The 19,936-nt window shown below is 43.0% G+C and overlaps 1 protein-coding gene across 1 annotated transcript in view; it reads left to right on the forward strand.

Moving 5' to 3' along the window:
* The window catches only part of CELSR1 (cadherin EGF LAG seven-pass G-type receptor 1), a gene marked incomplete at its 5' end in the record, with an annotated part of 173,883 nt that overhangs the window by 71,843 nt on the left and 82,104 nt on the right, over positions 1-19,936 (forward strand). The gene's annotated exons all lie outside the window — the stretch shown is intronic.

Here is a 19,936-nt window from a genome sequence, read left to right on the forward strand (position 1 = left end):
TGAAATAATATTAGCTGAATGTTTTCTGGTGCTTCAGCAAAGTCAGTGGGGTTATTTATGTATTTGAAATTGCACACATATTTAAGCGTTCTGCACTGACTGCTGCCGGCTGTGATTTACGTTGACGGCTCAGCAGTGTCTGCTGCGACCCCCTCAAATGAGGGGTGAAGCAGTGGGGGCTGTTCCCAACGCTGCCTCTGAAGTTATAAAAAATTGAAAGCATAAATTATTTAAGTCTCCCTGTAAAAACAATCTAGATGATGTGTATGCCTACTGGGCTGGATCCAGCCCTCAAGGTGGAGGGATTTTCTTTCGCTTTCCGTGGCTTTTGCCACAGGGCTGCAGTAAAAAATGTGACGATGGAAGGAGCCTGGAGTCTGCGAGCAGGAATATGGCAGCAGCAAGCATGCTGGGCTTTCCCCAGCAAGGAGGGCAGGAGATGCTCCCCAAAATCAGAGCGGGGCTTAGGGCAGCAGGACTGTCCCAAGGATATGCAAACTTGTTGCCTGGCTGGTGAAACCCCTGAATAGAGCTGTGTGGTGGGTAGGTGTAACCACCACAGTAGGATATTTGGGCTTTGTGAAGGAGTGCTTTTCCTGCCAGGCTTCTCATGAATGACTTCCAGAGTGAAATGCATTATAAAGTCCATTATCCATTATGTCCAGCTAATGCAAAATACGTGCAGCACTAGGCATTGCGAGATGGGTTTTATGAGCAGTTGATTTGATTTGACTTGTTTGTGCACTATTATACTGTAAAAAAAAGAATGGTTGGAAGTAACAAATTTCATTAAAGAAAGATACACATATATAGAGTTAATTCATCCATGTCTTAGGTTTTGGAGTGATGTGTGTTCCTGCATCACATTTTGCGGGTCACTTGCTAGAAATCTTCAGAATAAAAAGGCTAAATATGCTTTAAAAATGAAAGAGAAAAGTCTTACATTAATCATTGATGAACATAATTAATAATTAACACTGTAGTCAGAACAGTCGTGGCACATATTTGGAGGGGAGGCACCATATTATACATACCATACAAAGAAAGATTTGGTCTGTACCTGTGTTTTCAGTGCATAGTCATTGAGTTAAAAATTAACTGTCCTGCTGCCAGGTTATCCATGTTAAGGAGTCAGCACTGCTAACAGCCTTGCCATCTTTAGGTTTCAGAGTTAACTGTACTTCAGTGAAAAACTTTATTCTTTGGAAGGGCAGTTTAGGTTGGCCGGGGAAGATGCACCCAGCCCTGATCAGGAGGAGTCCCTTATCCTGTTAATTAATACAAGTGTTATTGAATATTTCTGTTTGATTGCTGGCTGAAGGCAGGAGAAATTTAGTGTCTACGCTGTAGTGGGTTTATGCTACATTAGTGCCTTTAGGCTCCATGGTGCACCAGAATGTTTTTTCCATCAAACCTGACATGCTTGCCCACATATGGTGGTCATTAGTTGGTTGATTTTCATCCCCTTCACTGTATGAGGTGGAAAATGTTATCAACAAGTAATGTATTACCAGAAATATTTTCTGAAGAAGCATTGTTGAATCTTGTCCCAATCTCACGTTAAGACCTTTTATTTTACCTATTGTTTTTGTCCTCTTTGTATCCATTTGCATGTTCAGTTTATATCTGTCAATCATACTACTGTGTTTTCTGCTTGTACATAAATATTAATTGTTTGCAACAATCCAGATTTTATATCTATTTAATATTTAAACAGCATAGGTTGGTTTCAATTGCAGCAGTGTGTATTGGCTCGCCGAGTGGAGCAATCGTAAATCAGACTGAGCAGAGAATTCCTAAGGCTGGAAGTTGGGAGATTCTGGTATTACTTGGATTGTTACCGTGGTATTAACTCGGTGTAGTAACATACCAGCATGAGGTACTTAGGAATTTTTGAATTAATTGTAAATGATGAAATAGGAATGATAATAGTCAATTAAATGCAGCCTCCTCTGGGAGGTATCAGGTTTCTATTTCCCAATTAACAGCCTATGTAGAAAAATAATTACAAGAAAATACTAATATCTGTCATCTCTCTGGAGATACGTGCTGCAACTCAATGAGAAATCACTTCACAATCATAACCCTGTACTGAGTTTATCTGACTGGTCACCTGCTAAAAATATAGCATTTATTTCCTGTAGAAGATAATTATATCCCATCTTAATCAGATGGAATTTCCTCCCGTTTTTCCACCCTGCTTTGAAGCCCTCCGTTTGTTTTCATGTAATTGTTAGTCATTTATACATGATGAAAGTTTCTCTGTCTTCAGGAGTCTTCTGTTACAGGCACAAAGGTAAACTGAGCTTCTATGAGATATTTCTGAAACCTGATTACTGGCTAGTCCGGGGCGATTTGGAAATAGCTTCACTTCCTGTGATGTAATGACAGGAGTGGAGAAGGACATATATTTTTAACTCCCCTCCCCCACCCCCCCAAATAGTGACCCCGTGAACTACTTTTCTTTATGTACAAATTAGTGTAGAGAAGTGGACAATAGACACCCCAACAATTGTGCCGTTGGTGGCAGGGAGCTGTGCTCATGGCTAAAGGGTTAATGGATGTAATTTAAGTTAAACAAACAAGTTTAATGAACTTGAACACCATGGAAAGCCTGTGTAATCTTCCCAGCTGTATTTCATGTCTCTCTGAGTGCTATAGAAGCAGCTGAGATGAACTATATATAGGTGAAGGCTTGGACAGAGGTGGAATTGTCTGCGCTCCTCAGGGGCAAGTGCATCATGTCATCTGCACTGGTTTTGGAAGAATAGTTGCCATGGTGGTTCCTAAACAAGCTGTGTTTCCAGCCCCATCCTGGTGCCTTCTCTAGGACATGCCACTGCAGCCACGTGGTCACCTTTTTGGGTGTGAATTCCCACAATTCCTGCCACGCTGTGTATGCTGCCTCCTGCCACCTCCGGGTCCCTCCCGCATCTCTCGATGCAGTTCGATGCCCACGATCCTTCTGCTCAGCCACCCCCATGACCATTCTCCTCTGCAGTCGTGCTCCCAAAGAAAGTGAAGCGTCCTTTTCACACAACAAAAGCACTCCAAGCAGGAGCAAACAACCCGAAATAAGGAAGAAATGCAACGTTCCCACAGTTCTCCTCAGCACCGGGCATTCTCTTTGCCTCCTTAGCTACCTAAGCCCTAGCAAGGAGCAATTTCTAGAGAAAAAGATTGTCAGACAGTTTCCCATATCCTCTGCATCTCTCCTTGGATTTCACTTCAGAGAAGGGAGAAATATTAAGTGGCTGTAAATCTTCTGGTAATCAAATACAGCAATTAGAGATCTTTTTCATGTTATACATTTTTCCTCCTAATTTATTTTTGTGATACCATGTTGACATGAGGAATCGTGGCATCTAACTTGACTGCCATGGATTCCGACTTTGTGGCATGAGAAGGTAATTATAGCTGGGTTACAGCATCGTGCCAGAGGTCCCCGTTCAGATTGTTGAGTAAGTTCTGGGTGCTTGGCTCTTACAAACATTTAGCAGTGAAAGTAAACGTAAGGATTTGCTTCTGTGTTATCTTTACTTATATCCATTCTTCAGATAGTAATTTCCCAGCTTGGTCTGATACCAGATTCTCATTTTTCAGGCCAGGGAGATTTACTTGGGAGAATTTCAGCTTTCAAGTTGGGAAATCTGGCAGCCAGGGTAGCCATAATGAGTGTTTTATCTTGGGTGAGAGGGTCTGAAATTCCACTCTTGGTTACACTTCTGCAGTTCCACTGGAGCGGTGGGATCACAGGTGTGTAACAGCCAAAACCCTGTGCAGCAAACCTTCATCTGATTCCTTCAGGTCCCTTACCACATCTTTAACTCTTTGTTTAGCTTATAAAAGCCCACGGTTTTGCTGAACAGAGACTATCCTCCCAGGGTTGTGGGGTTTTGCCAGCACTTTGAAACAGCTGTGACCAAGTTTGTCTTTGCCACAAGATGACAAGTAAGAAATTCTGTCATTCCAGAACATTCTACGTTGACTTAGGGTTATTGTCCACAGCATGAGATAACTTCGTGGGTCAGCTCTGTGTTGCCTCAAATATTAAGGCAGCTCAGTGAATGCACTGGAATGTTTTGTGTCGTTGCTGCCTTAACAGTGTCCCTTAGCCCAGATATTCAGAGTTACACTGCTGGATTCCAGGTACCTTTATCTGACAAACATACAAACTGGTGGCAGAGCCTAATACTGTTAAAAATAGTATAGTCGTTTTCTGGAGTCCAGCAGCAGCTATTGGGGTGCTGGGTGATTTGCACCATTTTCAGAATTAAAAATCATATGAGGAGCAGCTGAGAGAGCTGGGGATATTTAGCCTGGAGAAGAGGAGGCTGAGGGGAGACCTTATCGCTGCCTATAATTACTGGAAAGGAGGTTGTAGAGAGGTGGGTGATGGTCTCTTCAGCCAGGTGACAGGAGACAAGACAAGGGGAAATGGCACTAAGCCACGCCAGGGCAGGTTCAAGGAAAATTTTTTTCATGGAAAGAGTTATCAGGGCCTGGAACAGGCTGTCTAGGGAGGGGGTTGAGTCACCTTCCCTGGATGGGTTTAAAAGATGGGTAGATGAGGTACTTAGGGATGTGGTTTAGCATAGGACGGGAAGGATATGGTTTAGTATAGGACGGGAACGGTTGGACTTGATGATCTTCAAGGTCTTTTCCAACCATGTGATTCTGTGAAATGGCTTAGGTTTTTATGAAGTTTTTCTGCTGATTCTGGATGCAGGAGAAGTTGAGTGCTGACTATCAGCCTTTTTATAACGTTTGTGGTCTCTTGGTGACTCAGAGGAGAATACCTGGTTGCCTTTTCTTGCACCTTCTCTATGGCGATGCCATGGGAAAGCTTGTAGGTGATGGTCTGTACAATGTTCAGGTTTAGAAATTTTTGTTCTTTTTCAGCAGTGCTATGTCATGCTCTTGTTTTGATGTTTGTAGTGACACTAAGTCTTTATAGCTGCAACACAATTTCCCTTGTATTGCTGCAGACCTGTCACTCACTGCAGCCAGGAGAACTTTTTCATCTCTGATAGATAAACGATCACTTGCTTGTAGGATCCTTCCTTACAATTAGTAGTCCTTACTTTTGTTCTCTGCACAGATGTCCCAGCAGTCTTTAACATCAGTCTTTGGCTTTCTCTGGCTCATCAGCATGAAATGTTTTGTGAGGAAAGCCCTCTCCTGCCTTTGTTGCATAGGCAGACATCTCCCTTGGCTTAGACATGGCAAGCCGTGTGTCCCTGTGGTTGGCAGCAGTCGTGTACAGATGGGTCCCTCCATTTCCTCCCAGTCTGTGGCCCCTCCCAAGCCCCTGGGGACTGGCAACGCTTTGGCGGCTGGCGAGGGCTCCATCAGCAGTACAGTGCACGGGCCAGAGCAGAACTTAACTCCTTCAAACCTTTTTTCAGAGCATGACTGGTGCAAAAGCTGGAAAAGCCTATCATTTTCACTTTTTATGATCTTCATCACTCAGCTATGTGCTGAGAGACATAGTGTCTCATAAATCCTACTCTCAGGGCTTTGAAATTTCCCCATCTGACCATTGCATTTACCCATGCCAAAAAGCGATGATCCACAGATGCCGTCTCACGAGCTGACTTAATATCTAAACGTATAAGGAATCCGTGGAACCTATTCTTTGCAATTAGCCATGGATAATAAGTCTTCCATTGAGTCTTGGAAAGTGCATGCTGCATTTGAAGAGCACAGCAGACAATTATGATCTTTACCTTTCTCTCCTTTTAGCACAATGCCCCTTTTGTGCCATGAATTCCTAAAAATAAGTTCTTGGTTTGGATATTCAGATTAAGAGATATCACCTGGAAATATTCTTGCTTTTCAAGCTATTTATGTTGTCAAAGAACTATGGCTTCAAACTTTATGAGCTGTACCTGTGCAAAACACTTTTCATCCAAGGATCACTGCGGACTGCAAAAGTTACTAACAGCAAAGGAAGCCTCTGAGATATCCCTTTGAGCAAGAGGATCCTGCCCTCCTCACCAAAGGGATGGGAAGCTGAGGCACAGCATCTTTGTCTCTTCCAGGTCACAGGAAAGCAGTCAGTGGCAAGTCCAGAGCAGCTGAGGCAGCTTCTCTGCACCATTCCTGGGCTGCCCACATCTGGAAACATAGGGGGGAAGGGGGGAGGGATCCCTGTGAAAGACCTTTCTTTTCCTGACGCAGACTCTCAGCAGAGGCCCGTGTGCCCACTCACCTGCTGTGTTTAACTCACAGATTCATTGTGCATGTTAAAAATGGGTCCTTGCTTGCTTTTATGGCAAGGTTCAGTGTTAATGCCTGCAGTGATGGGGCCAGGACACCACAACCTTATGTGGCTGGACCCAAGTGATGCCAGGTTGGCCCTGAGGCTATGGACCAGAAACACAATTGCATGACTGCTAGATCCAGAAGATAACTGAAACAATAAAACCAGAGTAAAGTTGCATTGTAGGTGTTTTAAAATTGAGTCTTAGTGGCCAGGTATAATCATGGGGTCATAGGATGGTTTGGGTTGGAAGGAATGTTTTGGAAGATCATCTAGTCCAACCTCCTGCCATGGCTAACACTGGCTTCAGTCTCTTTCATTGAAGTCAAGTCTTGTTAAAGCCCTGATGTGACAATAGCACGGCTGACCCTGAACTCATGCCAAGCCAAGCTCATGTTTGCTGTGAGGCAGCTGGCTTTACAGGAGCAGAGCAGACTGCTAACCTGGCGTGGGTGCCAGCCCACCTCTGGCACCTGGCCGTTCCTACCTCTTGGCAAGGAAATGTCCCGCGAGTATGACCGTATCGGTTGGTGGTGCTCCGTGGCAGAAAGATGCCCACTGCACACCTTGTATTTCCCAGTGGCATTCTGGTTAATGGTGGACCAGTGTAAATTTAGGCTTCCCTTTGTTGTATCATACATGAAATCTCTTTATTGTCTTAAACCTCTTTGAATTATCTTGCTCCATCATTTTTCAGCAGCTTTTTAGGCTGTTGACTTGTACTGCTGGTTTTGTATTGATGGGATTTCTGTTACCACACCTAAATGGGAGTCTCAATTCTCCCAGGCTTTTTGAAAACCTTTGTTATAATGCATTTGGTTATCTCCATTGGTATAACTCAAAAAAAAAAGTGGAAGGTGGAGCATAATTACACAGACTGGAGCTATTTGATATTATAATTTTATAGGCACATGTAAAACCCCTCCTCACTGACGTAGCCAAATTCCCACACACTGTCATAATTGTGAACATTTATATGCATTACAGAACATTGATCTGAGAGCAGCTACACGCACTGAGGTTTGTTTTAATTAAAATATTTTAACTAGCGGTTTGTTAAACAACGGCCAATTTCTCTGTGACCATAGTTTACGATTGTGTTTTTGTTAATTTAGCCAAGTTGAGCCTTGTGTAATGTAAGACTTGGGGTTTTTTCTCATAGGTTGTAGTTGTTTTTCTTTCATGTCAGATTGGCTAGCTGGATAAAATTTTAAACTGCACGTAAGCCACACAAATATATTCTAATACGTCAAAACATACACTTGCAAAGTGTCAAAATAGCCTATATATTATACTACTCTTCAAGTGTTTGGGGTTTTTTTTTGCCAATGGCTAGGTGTGTTGGTTGTTTTTTTTCTTACTGAGAACAAATCAGGGGAAAAGGAGAAGAGAAAGGAGGATAAAAAAAAAACCCAATAACTTGCCTTTGAGTTACTTGTGGAGAAGATAAAATCATAATGAGATAGTATTTGTTCCAATATGCCTCATGTTCTGGAAAGTCCCTCACAATTTTCACAGGAGATCAGAGGTGAAGGTTATAAAAAGAAATTCCAGGGAGGCTGGAATTAATTATTTTAGAACTTTCAGAACAAAAAAGAAATTTAACTTCCAAGGAGCTATGTTACAGGAATCTTTTTCTCCTGGCTGTAAATAAAAAACTGGGAAACAAAACTGGGAAGCCCCCATACAAGTCAATAGAATTGAATTATAAAAAAAATGTGTTGGGCTTCTGCATATATTTGCAGTTCTCAAGTTTAGACATTTTTGTTTTCATCGGTAGGTAAACAAAAGGAGAGTGGCAGGAAGGGCAGTTGGGTGCTGGGATGATGGTATCAGGGTGATGTCCTGTTAGGGAGGAAAAAGAGTATGAAGTGGTTTCTTGTGTGCCCATTCTTTGTGGTATGATGATTGAAAGTTTCGACAGTTGAGCACCAGGCTGAGGCACTTGGCCTTGAACATCAAGATAATTACAGTTCTGCCATACAGTTGTGCAGGGCATGGTGGGAACCACAACTTCATTGTTGTTGCAAATGCTCTTTTGTTTAGAGCATCATGGTTCAGTGCCTGCATCCCAGCTCCGGCTCCTCCTGGGGCAGGTTTTGTTCTGTGACCCGCACTGTATGGTGCCCTCAAACCGCAGCTCCCCGGACTGAATTTTCAGTTTCTAAAAAATCAAGATGAAGATACATCACTTTGGGTTGCCCCTCAGATTCTCCATAGCTAGGCATATCTGAGCTATCGTACATCATTTTCCGAGATAATAATTATAAAATGTATTTTAATTAGATAGGGGTCACCCTGCTTCAGAGGGTCAGCACACTGATGTGCATGTTGTAAGGAACATTATTATGAAGATGTTTGTCTTCTATTAATAATTAAACACGACCTAGATGACACAGCAAAGAGTATTAACTCTAACAAGACAGTAGTAATTTAAAGTGACTATAAAATGAAACCATGTTTTTTTTACACAAAGGCTGAATTTTAGTCTACTAACCTGTTGTAACAAGAGTTAAGTATGTGCTGTGGAAGCTGGCTGGATTCATTTTTGACAAGTCTGTTTAAATAATTTTTTTAAAGTATCTTTTAAATTTCTACCTACTAGGTGTAGTTAAAAATACATTGATACATTTCTACCTACTAGGTAGAGTTAAAAAAAATAAATTTCTACCTACGAGGTAGAGTTAGAAATACATTGATTTTGAGGTTTTTCTGTGTAAGTCATGTGAGACATCACAGCAGCTTTTACAGGAGTCATTAAGAAAAAGTCAGCTTCACCGATTAAGTTGCTTTTTGGTTTCAGTTTATGTTTACTGACCTGTGTAAGAAATATTTTGGAGACCACCAAACATAAGATTATGGGATTATTTTTTTAACCCTAATCCTTTTAATTTTACAAGCAAAGGGGCATTTTTTTATTTTTTTCAAAATCTGCCTTCAATCCATAGCAGTGGAAATTTGATGATCATCAGATTAGGTTTGCTGTTTCTATCTACTCTGTCAAGCAAAACCTCTGAACGATCTCTGAACCGCATATGATCCACAATGAACACAATTACACTGTACTTCTAAGTGTAACTTTCTTTTAACCTAATACTCCTTGTATAAAATGAAAGTATAAAGCTCTGAAATCTCAGCCTCCTAAAATGTAATTACAGTAGTAGATTAACTTTAGGCATGTTTTTCAGTTGCTTTATAAATATTTTATGGCTACTCTTCAGTTATTCTCACTAATTGGCCATTATGTTTCTTTTCACCAGAGATTCTGGGACCACCTAGGATGTTAAGGAGCATGATTTGTTTTAAGGTCTGCCAGTTTCTCCATGCCATCATTTTTACAACAGCCTTGGATTATGCAGAAGATGTGAGAGTGAGATGTGAGACCCTGTGAGAAGGTCTAATTTCTGGAAAAGAGAAAACGGGGGATCTCACCAATCTTCCTTTAACGGAGGTGTGCAGAGTTAGCGGCTTGCGCAGTTAATCCCAGCCAGCTGCTGAGGACCAGGGCAGATGGTTTCTTCTGTGCTTTGTCTCTTGTTCTGGGCCAAAGCACCAAGCCTGTAACAGCTACATGGAGAAAATTAAGTGGGGTCTTAATGGAATAATGGCTGGACAATTATAAAGCTGGACAATTAAGAAAACATTCCATGTTTTCCATGGAATGGGAGGCCCTGGTCTCCTTTTCCCATATTCCTCAGCCCTTTTTCTTCTTCCTTCCTCTCTTTCTGAGGTCAGTTATTTGCAGGAATGTTTGCTTTTTCAACTGCTTCAAGAAGTTAACTTGCTGAAAAATAAATGCTAGTGCTTTCCCTTTGCCTACATATTTGGGAACTGTGAGTCGCAGCCCTTTGTCCTCCTCTGTGAGAAGTGGTTTAGAGAAGCCAGGCTGAAGGCAAAGCGGGGTGCCTGAAAGCACATTTGGTTTTCCGACTCCCCAGTTCCTGTTGATAAAAGAGGTTATTGCATGCATGCCCCTGGCACAGCCACCACACCTTGCTTGCTTTCCTCATTCACCTAAATAGTTTAATATATTTTGAAAAGCCCGGTGTGAGGCCGCAGTGAGCCGTGGAACAACAGCCTTGGGGAATTAATGGTGGCAGTGGTGGTATTTGGTGGCCAGTAAAAATAGCAACTTTGTGTGATGAAGTGGTCTTTTTTTTTTGTCATCTGAGCAGAGGCATAGCAAGTCTATGAGTGCCCTTTTCCTTTGTCATTGCTGCCCACAGAAGGAGGTGAGAACCAGGCACGGCAGCTGGTTCCCATGCTGAAGTGCCTGCAGGTGCACAGGGATGCAAATACAGACCAGGCAGCAAAGGCTGTCCCTAAGGGAACGTGTCCTGCAAGCCACAGTGGCTGCTCCAGCCTCCTCTTCCCTCCATGTGCCCTTCCTCAAATAATGCTCCTGGAGAGCAATCAAGGAGCAGAGAGGGCAGAGAATGACAAAAAGTAGATATGTTTATATTAAAGGTGAAGGATAATTGTTTCTTTTAAAAATAAATGGAGGTAGGGATATTCCTCTGTAAATTAATATAGGCATGTTATGCAGAGGTGTGTTTTGTTCTTACACCTCCAGGTTTCTCATTCGCTTTAAGCTGGGATTTGAAAGAAGAGATTTATTCCAAGTAAGACATAATGCAAATTGCAGACACAATGGCATAATCTAATTTGGGTTTTATCTTTGACATCTACAGTAATGTTTTCCCCCTAGTAAATACATCCAGAGATAAGGCTTAGGCTTTTGAAAGGTACTCTTCACGACCATATCTTACCTCAAATAAGTGCAATTTACATTATGATAAATTATCTTGCTTAGAAACCTGCCACAGAACTCTACATAAACTGGAAATTTTTGGTGTGTTTCTTTTTTCTCTTGTGTGGCTTTGTACTGTGCATAGTCCTGGATGAGAGACAGAACCTAAAAAGGTCTCTAAAGCTTTAACTTCCAGGTCAAATGCAGAGGGAGATGACATATTGTGAGCGCACTGTGCATTACAACAATGATTCAGTAATTTACAGAGCTTAGAGGTAGCTGTAAAAATCAGCCAAGAGTAAAGATTAAGACACAAAGAAATTAGTCATTGGATACCACATAGAAAAACTGATGTTAGGTAGTTATGGCAGGCTGAAGGCATTGATGTTTTATTTCTTTTTCTCCTTGGCTGTGTCTAACACATTGCAAAAGGGTGCTTTTCCCCAGCATTTCTTCAGAAGCCTGGTGGTGATTATGTCTGGTGCCACAGGAGCAGGCAACGGAGAGGATCCATGCACGTTGTACACACCTGTTTTTTACTGTGGTGTCTGCCTCCTTTCTCAGCAAAGTGCTGTAAGGAAAAAAAATAAGTTACAATACTTGTGATAAGTGTTTGTAGTGCTTCTGGTGCTCACGCCACTCCTGGCCTCGTTGCTGGAAGGTGAAAGGCCTGCCATCTGCTGTAGACAAAGTAGAAGCTTAATGACTGAGAATTTTTAATCCTCAACAAATATATGAAGAACAGAGCATGGGTATTAAGGATTCAGTCATGACTTTCATCCGTGCTCTGTTCCTGCCAGCACTGGTGGAAGTTTCATGGGAGGACAATGCCCAGTGCCCATTCAAACTGATCATGTATTATCTTGAGAACATGCTCATAATTTCTGGAGTGCACAGACCAATTCATTTCTTCAACAGATGTGCCCCAAATATCACTAATCCTCATCACTATTGGTTCATTTTTTTCCCCAATTATTCCTCCTCATTTAAATGATAAACCACAAAAAACCCAAATCCATCCAGCCAGACTTCCACCCTTCCCTGCAGGGTGTCTTGTTTTGCTTTGTTTTGACCAGGAGCAGATGAGGAGGAGGAACATCTTTACCCAGGCTAGTACTGCACGTAGGATCCCAAGCCTGGTTTTGGACTGCTAAGGGGCCACGTACCATTGTAGTGGTTGCTCTGCATGTGTGGTGCATCAGCCTGAAGTGGCTTGAGAGATGGAGACCTGAGCTTTCCTTGCTTTTGTTCTTTTTGTAAAATACAGATGCTAGTAGGGAAAAACCAAGAAGCAGGATGGGGTTCTGGCCTTTCCCTTGACTTTTTGGCCACGGCAGTTTTTCATTGTGTTCCTCTTCCTCCCAAGAGCTTACAGGTCCCTGGAGCAGCCGGGGTGCAGATGCTTTCCCCAGGGACCTTGGTGGGGAGTATAGCTGGGAAGGGCCCAAGGAGTGACCTTCTGTTGAGGTGGGAGTGGGAATGGGAGCTCCCTCAGAGCAGCCAGTTTTGGTGGTGTGTTTTGGGCTGGAATTTGACCACCAAGAGTTCTCACATGCCTTGGGGCCAGCAGATGCCACCCACAGCTTCAGAGGCAAGTAAAAGAAAATAAGAAGCCTCCCATGTTCATTATTGTGAAGCATCTTATGATTAAAAATCTCATGACTTTTATTTAGCCCAGTCTTATGATTTTTTGAAATCTGACTTGTGAGTTCTCAGGGATGCCTGGGGGAAACTTTGTGGAAGAAGACACAAGAAAAGGAGAAGGGTGATGGTAAAGGCAAGGGATGATATATAGCTAAGAAAGCACTGGTAGTTCTGTACTCTCTCTTCCCACCAGCTCAGAGCTTAGTGTTTATGCCCATAGAAAAATTAAACCAGATCCAGAGTTAAACTGGTGATTTTCTGAGTATCTTCTTATAGGATCCTTTTCTATCTCCTCAGAGAGCTTCTTGGCAAGCTATATATGCATACTGTGATAGGAATGTGTTTGTTGTTCTTTTGAATCCAGGTTACTGTCTTGCAAACACATCTTAAATCTGGAATGCTTAGCAACTCAAATTATGAAGGGCAGCTGTCATTACAAGTCATTGGGATTTAGTCCTGAACAGTGTGAGAAGATGATCAGGGAACTGAAGCATCTCTCCTTCTATGAAGACTGGCTGTTGGAGTTGGGCTTTTTCAGCCCAGAGAAGAGAAGGCTCTGGGAAATGCTAATTGTGGCATTAACAGGGCACTTAACAGGGTCCTACAGGAAAGTGGGAGAGGGACTGTTCAACAGGGAGCGTAGTCATAGGACAAGGGACAGTGGCTTCACACTGAAAGAGGATAGGTTTAGATTAGATGTTAGGAAGAAATACGTCACTGTGAGGGTGATGCTGCCCTGTCATGGGTTGCCCAGAGAAGCTGTGGCTGCCCCCTCCCTGGCAGATTGGATGGGGCTTTGGACATCATGGGCTAGTAGAGGGTGTCCCTGCACATGGCAAAGGGCCAAAACTAGATGATCTTTGAGGTCCCTTCCAACCGAAAGCATCCTGTGATTCTATGATTCTGTGTCTCTGAGTGTAGTATGTGCTCACATGTATTTATGTGTTTATGTATCATTTTAACTTTGCCTGTTTCTTATCATCTGCCTTTATAGTGCAGAAAGCAGCTAAGGGAGCAGAAAGCAAAGGGGAGGACAGAGACCCCAAAGTGGGATTTAAGCTGGTGTTTCTCCTTGTCAGAAGGTTGGGGCTGATTTTAACTTTCCTAGATCACTCCTAATTCTGAAATCATAACCTAATAGGTAAAAGTAAAGACCAAAGAGTATTTTAACATTTGAGTGCCTCGTGGCAGTGTGATATAGAAGCCTCACGAAGTGATGACCATCAGTATCAGTATTAAGTCTAACGACTGCGTCTGCGTGGCCTCCCTGAAGTGGCAGTAGGGGTTTGTCCATTGATTTCTAAGGGACACAGATTTCACCTCAGCTCTTCAAATAGCACTTCTGAGTCATCTGCATATAATAGTACACGAACACAGTCACCCCCTAATTAATCACGGTCACCAGTACACCAATGGCTCCTAACTTCTCTTTGATCCAGCGCCTCCTTCAATTCAGAATGACTTGTTTATTTTCTCTGCTCTCTGACCTGTCTCATAAACCCTGTAGATTGTTTGTTTGTGTAATGTTTCATTGGGAAGTGGCATTTGCTGGGAGGTAACACTGACTTCTCCCATTCTGTTCTGGGGGCAGGCTCATGCATCACAGAGTCTCTGAAGTAGTGAATTTCCCTTTATGGACAAAATCCAGTAGTGATTTTTATTATTTTACTTGCACCTACATTTTAGTCAATTTTTCCTGCAGTATATCCCTGCACAGTCAGGGGGAGAGAGGTGGTTGTTACCACTGACGGTGTTGATCCCGTACACCTAAGCTGGGCATGAGCCACTACACTTACAAGCTAGCCATCTAAAATGACTTAAAGCTGTATTTCCATAACAGTTCAGCCTCTCTAAGACCATCCCTTCATTCTTATTCCTGGGCACATGGTCCTGCCTCCTTCCCTTGTGCCTGCTGTGCTATTCATCCCATCAAACCTAGGACAGACCTAGTCAAAAGATCACTAACCCTGCAATAAAGAAATGAATGGTGTTTTGCCATCTTAGGTCCACAAATCAGTCAACTGCAGGATTACATGAATGCCAGCACAGGGGAGGGGGAGGAAAGTGAAAGGAGGGGACTATGGTAACTCCCAGTCAGCCTAAACTATGGTGAAACCATCCCTAAAGTAGATGGTAACTCACAGTCAGCCTAAACTATGGTGAAACCATCCCTAAACTGGATTCGTTGGATCCCAACCTCTTTGTCTCTTGTCCCAGTAGAGATTTTGAGTCTGATTCTGCAGCTAATTTGGATGTAACAACCTTCTTATTAGTTAGTGCACTGTACTAGTTAGTAGCATTTACTGTACATGTTAGTACCATTGTCATTTAAGGTTAGCAGTGGTTTAGTTAGTAGAAGAAAAGGAGGATTGATTTTCCCATAATGTCCAGGATAGCCAATGGGTTTTTAATGATGGTTGGTTCTTTATTAGGGCAATGGGTCAATGGGAATTCTTCCAAGAATATAGTTGCCCTATTTGTTGCTTCTCCTTTGGCCCTATTTCTTCTTGTTTGTCCTTTCCTCTTTAAAGTAGATCATTTTAGGCTGGCTGCTTAGATCAGCTTCTCAAAATCCTTTCCACTCTGGTGAAGCAGCTACAGACATGGAGAAGAAGATTAATATGTATCTAGAGCAAATGGCAGCATGGAGGAAAAAAGAATCAGTTTGAGTCAAACAACTACAGATACTGAGTGAAAAATTAACTATTGTCTGGGGAAACTGGAATAAAATAAACAAGAGCACCAGGCAGGTCTGTTGCTTCATGTAAATGTATTAATTTACTATTTCAGTTCAAAACCATCAGTGAATAGTACAAGGTTTTGAGGACTGGTCCATAAACAGGGAATACTGTGGAAACACATTGCCGTAGAGTAACCCTGTGTGTATTCCAGTGCTGTCACGTTGTTTCCAGCAAGCTTTCTGACATTATACATTGTCTGTTGTTGTAAGGTCAAGCAAAACCACAGGCAGATTTCTGCAAAGACCAGGTCCTTGGCACACACCAGTGTGCTGTTCAAAGCCCATCATGTTCAGCTCACAAGGTATTTGCAATTTTGAGATGACTTTTTCATTTTTCAGATAGATTTTTTTAATTTATTTAAATTTTTTTCATCATTTTTTTGTTTATTCATTAAAATCTTCCATTATTTTTCTTGGAATAGGTAGAGGAAAAAACAGTCTTCTAGCCAGTCTTTTGCTTTGTCAGTTCTTGCTGTGTTACATCTGATTCATGGTGTCCACGCTTACATAGTTAACAAGAGAAATTTTATGATTGACATCTTTCTAAAGTTAGTCCTAAAATTGAAGAAGAGATGCGTTAAAGGCAGGATGTTTCCAAGTAGGAAGCAAGTGTTGTAAGCAGCTCTCACATTGTGATCTCAAGGGCTTTGAAACCAGGGAGCACTACATAAATGGGTATGTGAAAGCCTTAGGACTCTTAGCTTTAAGAATGATCGATATTAATTGAGAGCCTATTAGATCAGCTACTGTCCTGTAACAGTAAACTGTTTGCTGCCTAGGGCCAGAATTGTTTCAAAGCCCAGGAATCTGCTGGCAGATAACGGGCAGCCGCGGCCTGTGTTATCTGACAGCGCATGCTTTGGAGTTCGCAGCTGGAGGGACTGAGCTTCACATCTCCTGCTTGGATTTCACTGGGCTGTGATATGTAGCTAGGTTTCTCTAAGTGATTCCTCAAAATGCTGGCCAGGGTGAAAAATGAAATTATATTAGCCAAGGAAATGCCATGAGGAGCGAAAGGGAGTTTCACAGGCTGGGTGAGGGGGTGAGCCATGCCAGCATCATCAGTGTCGCAGACCGACTCCGCTCTGTGCTTGGCAGCTATCTGGATTGTGCTCTTATCACAGGAGCCCCTCCAGACCCTCGCTGCACAACAGCTCTCTCTCCTCCTGTACTAATTTTTCCCACTGGACTGCGAGACATCCCCTCTGACAGTGTGTCCCAGCCCTCTGACCTTCAGCTGCAAGCAGGCACACAGGCGCTTTTCATCCCGAAGGCTGGCGGATGCAGATCCCTTCCTTTTCAGCTCCTCAAGTAGCTCTTCCCTGAGGGCCTTCCGAGTCTGGCTGCAGCCAGCAACCAGCTCGTCCTTCAAGTCCATGTAGGCTTCAGTTCAAATTTTGAGGATGCTTTTCAGGCCGTGCCTCAGAGCTCCCGCAGGGCAGTGCTGTGGGATGGGGATGTGTCTGGGATGAGGTGGCCGCCCTTGGAAGTGACAGAGCCAAGAGTGGCACAAAGGTGTATTCTGTTGCCAATCCTGATCAAAGCAGTGTTTCGATGGTGACTCCATAAAGCCAAAAATGCCCTGTTTCTAAATGATTCCAGGCGCTTTTGGGAAAAATAAAGGGGTAGTTAAGAATTTATCAAATTTCTTGGTAGACCTTTGTGCCTTGAAGCACAGTGATTTCTTGGAGTTACTGTAATATATTTTGGTAAATATACATAAAATATGAAAATACAACATCAAAGAGTATACATCAAATGCAGTTCTCATTTACATTACAGAGTAAAGAGAATTCAGAATAATTTTAGTAACTGGGACATCAGTGATGCTACAGCTGAATGAATGTAGGACAGAGAATCTTATTCAAAGTTGAACTACATTTTTTTAAAACTGCTTCTTTAAGCCTCATAATGAAAAGCAGTGATAGCCTTAATTCAATAGAATTTTTCTGTAAGCTTTCTTTTAAATAGTTTTGTTCCCTTGTAGATGGCTAAATAAATGACCTATAAATTCTTGTTATATCACAGAATTAATACAGAACCATCAGTGGTTAGCTTAGGCTTTTATATTTTGCTTCTGTGTTTCCATGGCATTTCCACAGCATGCTGCCATGCCAGGAATCTCTCCCTTAGGCTCACTCCTTTCTCTCCCTCTGTATTTAAGCCTGCGTATTATTTACCTTTCCCAATTACATCATTCTGTTTTCAGAAAGCCTCGAATCATTGAATACCCTGAGTTGGAAGGGACCCATAAGGATCATTGAGTCCAGCTCCTGGCTCTGTACAGGGCCAGCCAAGTCAGAGCATGGGACTGAGCTCATTGTCCAGGCGCTTCCTGCACTTGGTCAAGCTTGGTGCTGTGACCACTTCCCTGGGGAGCCTGTTCCAGTGCTTGACTCCCTTCTCAGTAAAGCACCTCTTCCTGATACCCAGTCTAAACCTCCCCTGTCGCAGCTTCATAACGTTCCCTCGGGTTCTATCACTGGCTGCCAAAGAGAGGAGATCGGCACCTGCCCCTTCGCTGCCCCACTCATCAGGAAGCCACAGACCACAATGAGTTCTCCCCTCAGCCTCCTCTTCTCTAGGCTGAACAAACCAAGGGAGTTCAGCCTCTCCTCATAAGATTTCCCCTCCAGACCCTTCACCATCCTTGTTGCCCTCCTCTGGACACTCTCCAATATTTTTATGTCCCTCTTGTACTGTGGCACCCAAACCTGCCCACAGTACTGGAGCTGAGGCTGCACCAGCGCAGTGCAGAGATTGCATTCCTCTCTGAACTGGAGAGTTATTTCACTACTACTGTTTTAAAGCAACTAATCTGTGTTCAGACTCTCTGTAGGAATTGTGTCTTTCCAGTTTTTTGAGAAGTTTGGACACAAGGGGTGTGTGTGTGTGTGTGTGTGTGTGTGTGTGTGTGTGTGTGTGTGTGTGTGTGTGTTAAGGGGCACTGGCTGTGCTTAAATAGTGAATCATTAACAAGTGCTTTCTGTAGCATCCTCTCGGTGCATCTGATGCGTGTGTGCTTTGTTTGGGGTATCATCTGGTACACTGAAGGATTTTTCTCTCTTGAATGATACGTACAATTTCTCTCCAAAGAAACACGTTATCAAGCATTTTAAAGTACTAAGGAAGGCGTATTCACACCAGTCTTGCCTGGTATTCACAGTTGGTAAATGGAAACAGGAATAGACTTATCAAGTGGTTTTCACAACATTTTGTCTTAGTGTAGGAACATCAGTCCTGGATCAGAAGAGCTCCGAGCACAGGCTTGGAGTTGAACTCCCAGCTGTGTGGTTTATTACTTCAGAGGTTTTGGCTTGCACTCCCTCTAGGATGGTGGGAAAGATTTATTTCATAATCTGTTAACTGTGAGAATTATTATTATTATTATAGAGAGATTTGTTCGGATTCCCTGTGCTTTGTGTTACATCCCTTTTAAATACAATGAAGCACCCCAGTATGTCGTTTACACAATGAGGGTGACAGAGCACTGGAATAGGCTGCCCAGGGACGTTGTGGAGTCTCCATCTCTGGAGATATTCAAGACCCATCCAGACGCCTCCCTGTGCAATAAGAGCTAGGGAGCCTGCTTTAGCAGGGGGGTTGGACCCGATGATCTCTCAAGGTCCCTTCCAACCCCTATGATCCTGTGATTCTGTTGTGCCAGCAGATACCCACAAAAGCTTTCATCAGGACGCAGTTGTATGATGGCTCTCCTCGTCGTGGGGAGCACAGAGCAGGACTGGAGGTCCGACCTTGGGAGCTGAGCCCACTTGGATGGGGCATGCATTTGGTTGCCTGCATGAGCATAGTGCCCTTGTATTTGCTCCTGGGTTTTGGTGGCATACGTCCTGCCTGCCAAAACAGCTGGGCCGTCCACCTCACCTTGTCTCAGAGATTGCTGCCCGTGGGGCAATGGCTAAACCATTGCAGCTTACAGCCAGGCATAGAAAAGAGGTCAGATCCAGGTCTGGATTTGGCTGGACTGCCAGCTGCAACCTGCCACGCAGTGCAGGCAGCTTTGGCATGGGAACCTGCGGGAGCAGGGCCGCAGGGGCAGCGACCGGAGGAAAACTTTCTAGTTTAATTTGCCTTCATTTGTGAACCACTGCCCACAGTTCCTGCTGCTTTTACTTTCCTCCAGGAAAGCATTTGCACGGCTTTAACTGTGCTTGAATTAACGTAGTTGTATAATCTGATAGAGAGTAATCATGCAAATACGGAACTGTTGAAAATGAATTCGTTCCTTCAGCTGGCTGTGTTGAGTAATTCTGCTCTGTGTTTATTTCTCAGGCATCATTACTGGATAAAATTCAACTACATATACCATCTTCAGTTTCTCTGGGCAGCTTTACGTGTAGGATCTGAACATGCTTTATACCTTAGGAGGACACACGCCAGAACATGAATGTTACCTAATGAACTCACACAGAGGGTTTAGCCTTCTGCACAATGAATTCAGCAGCTGCTTTTGTCCCAGCTGCAGATTTTTTAAGAGGCTATCCTCTCTCCATTATTAACACAAATTATTATTGCT

Source organism: Gallinula chloropus, assembly GCF_964237585.1.
Source record: "Gallinula chloropus genome assembly, chromosome: 1".
Lineage (NCBI taxonomy): Eukaryota > Metazoa > Chordata > Aves > Gruiformes > Rallidae > Gallinula > Gallinula chloropus.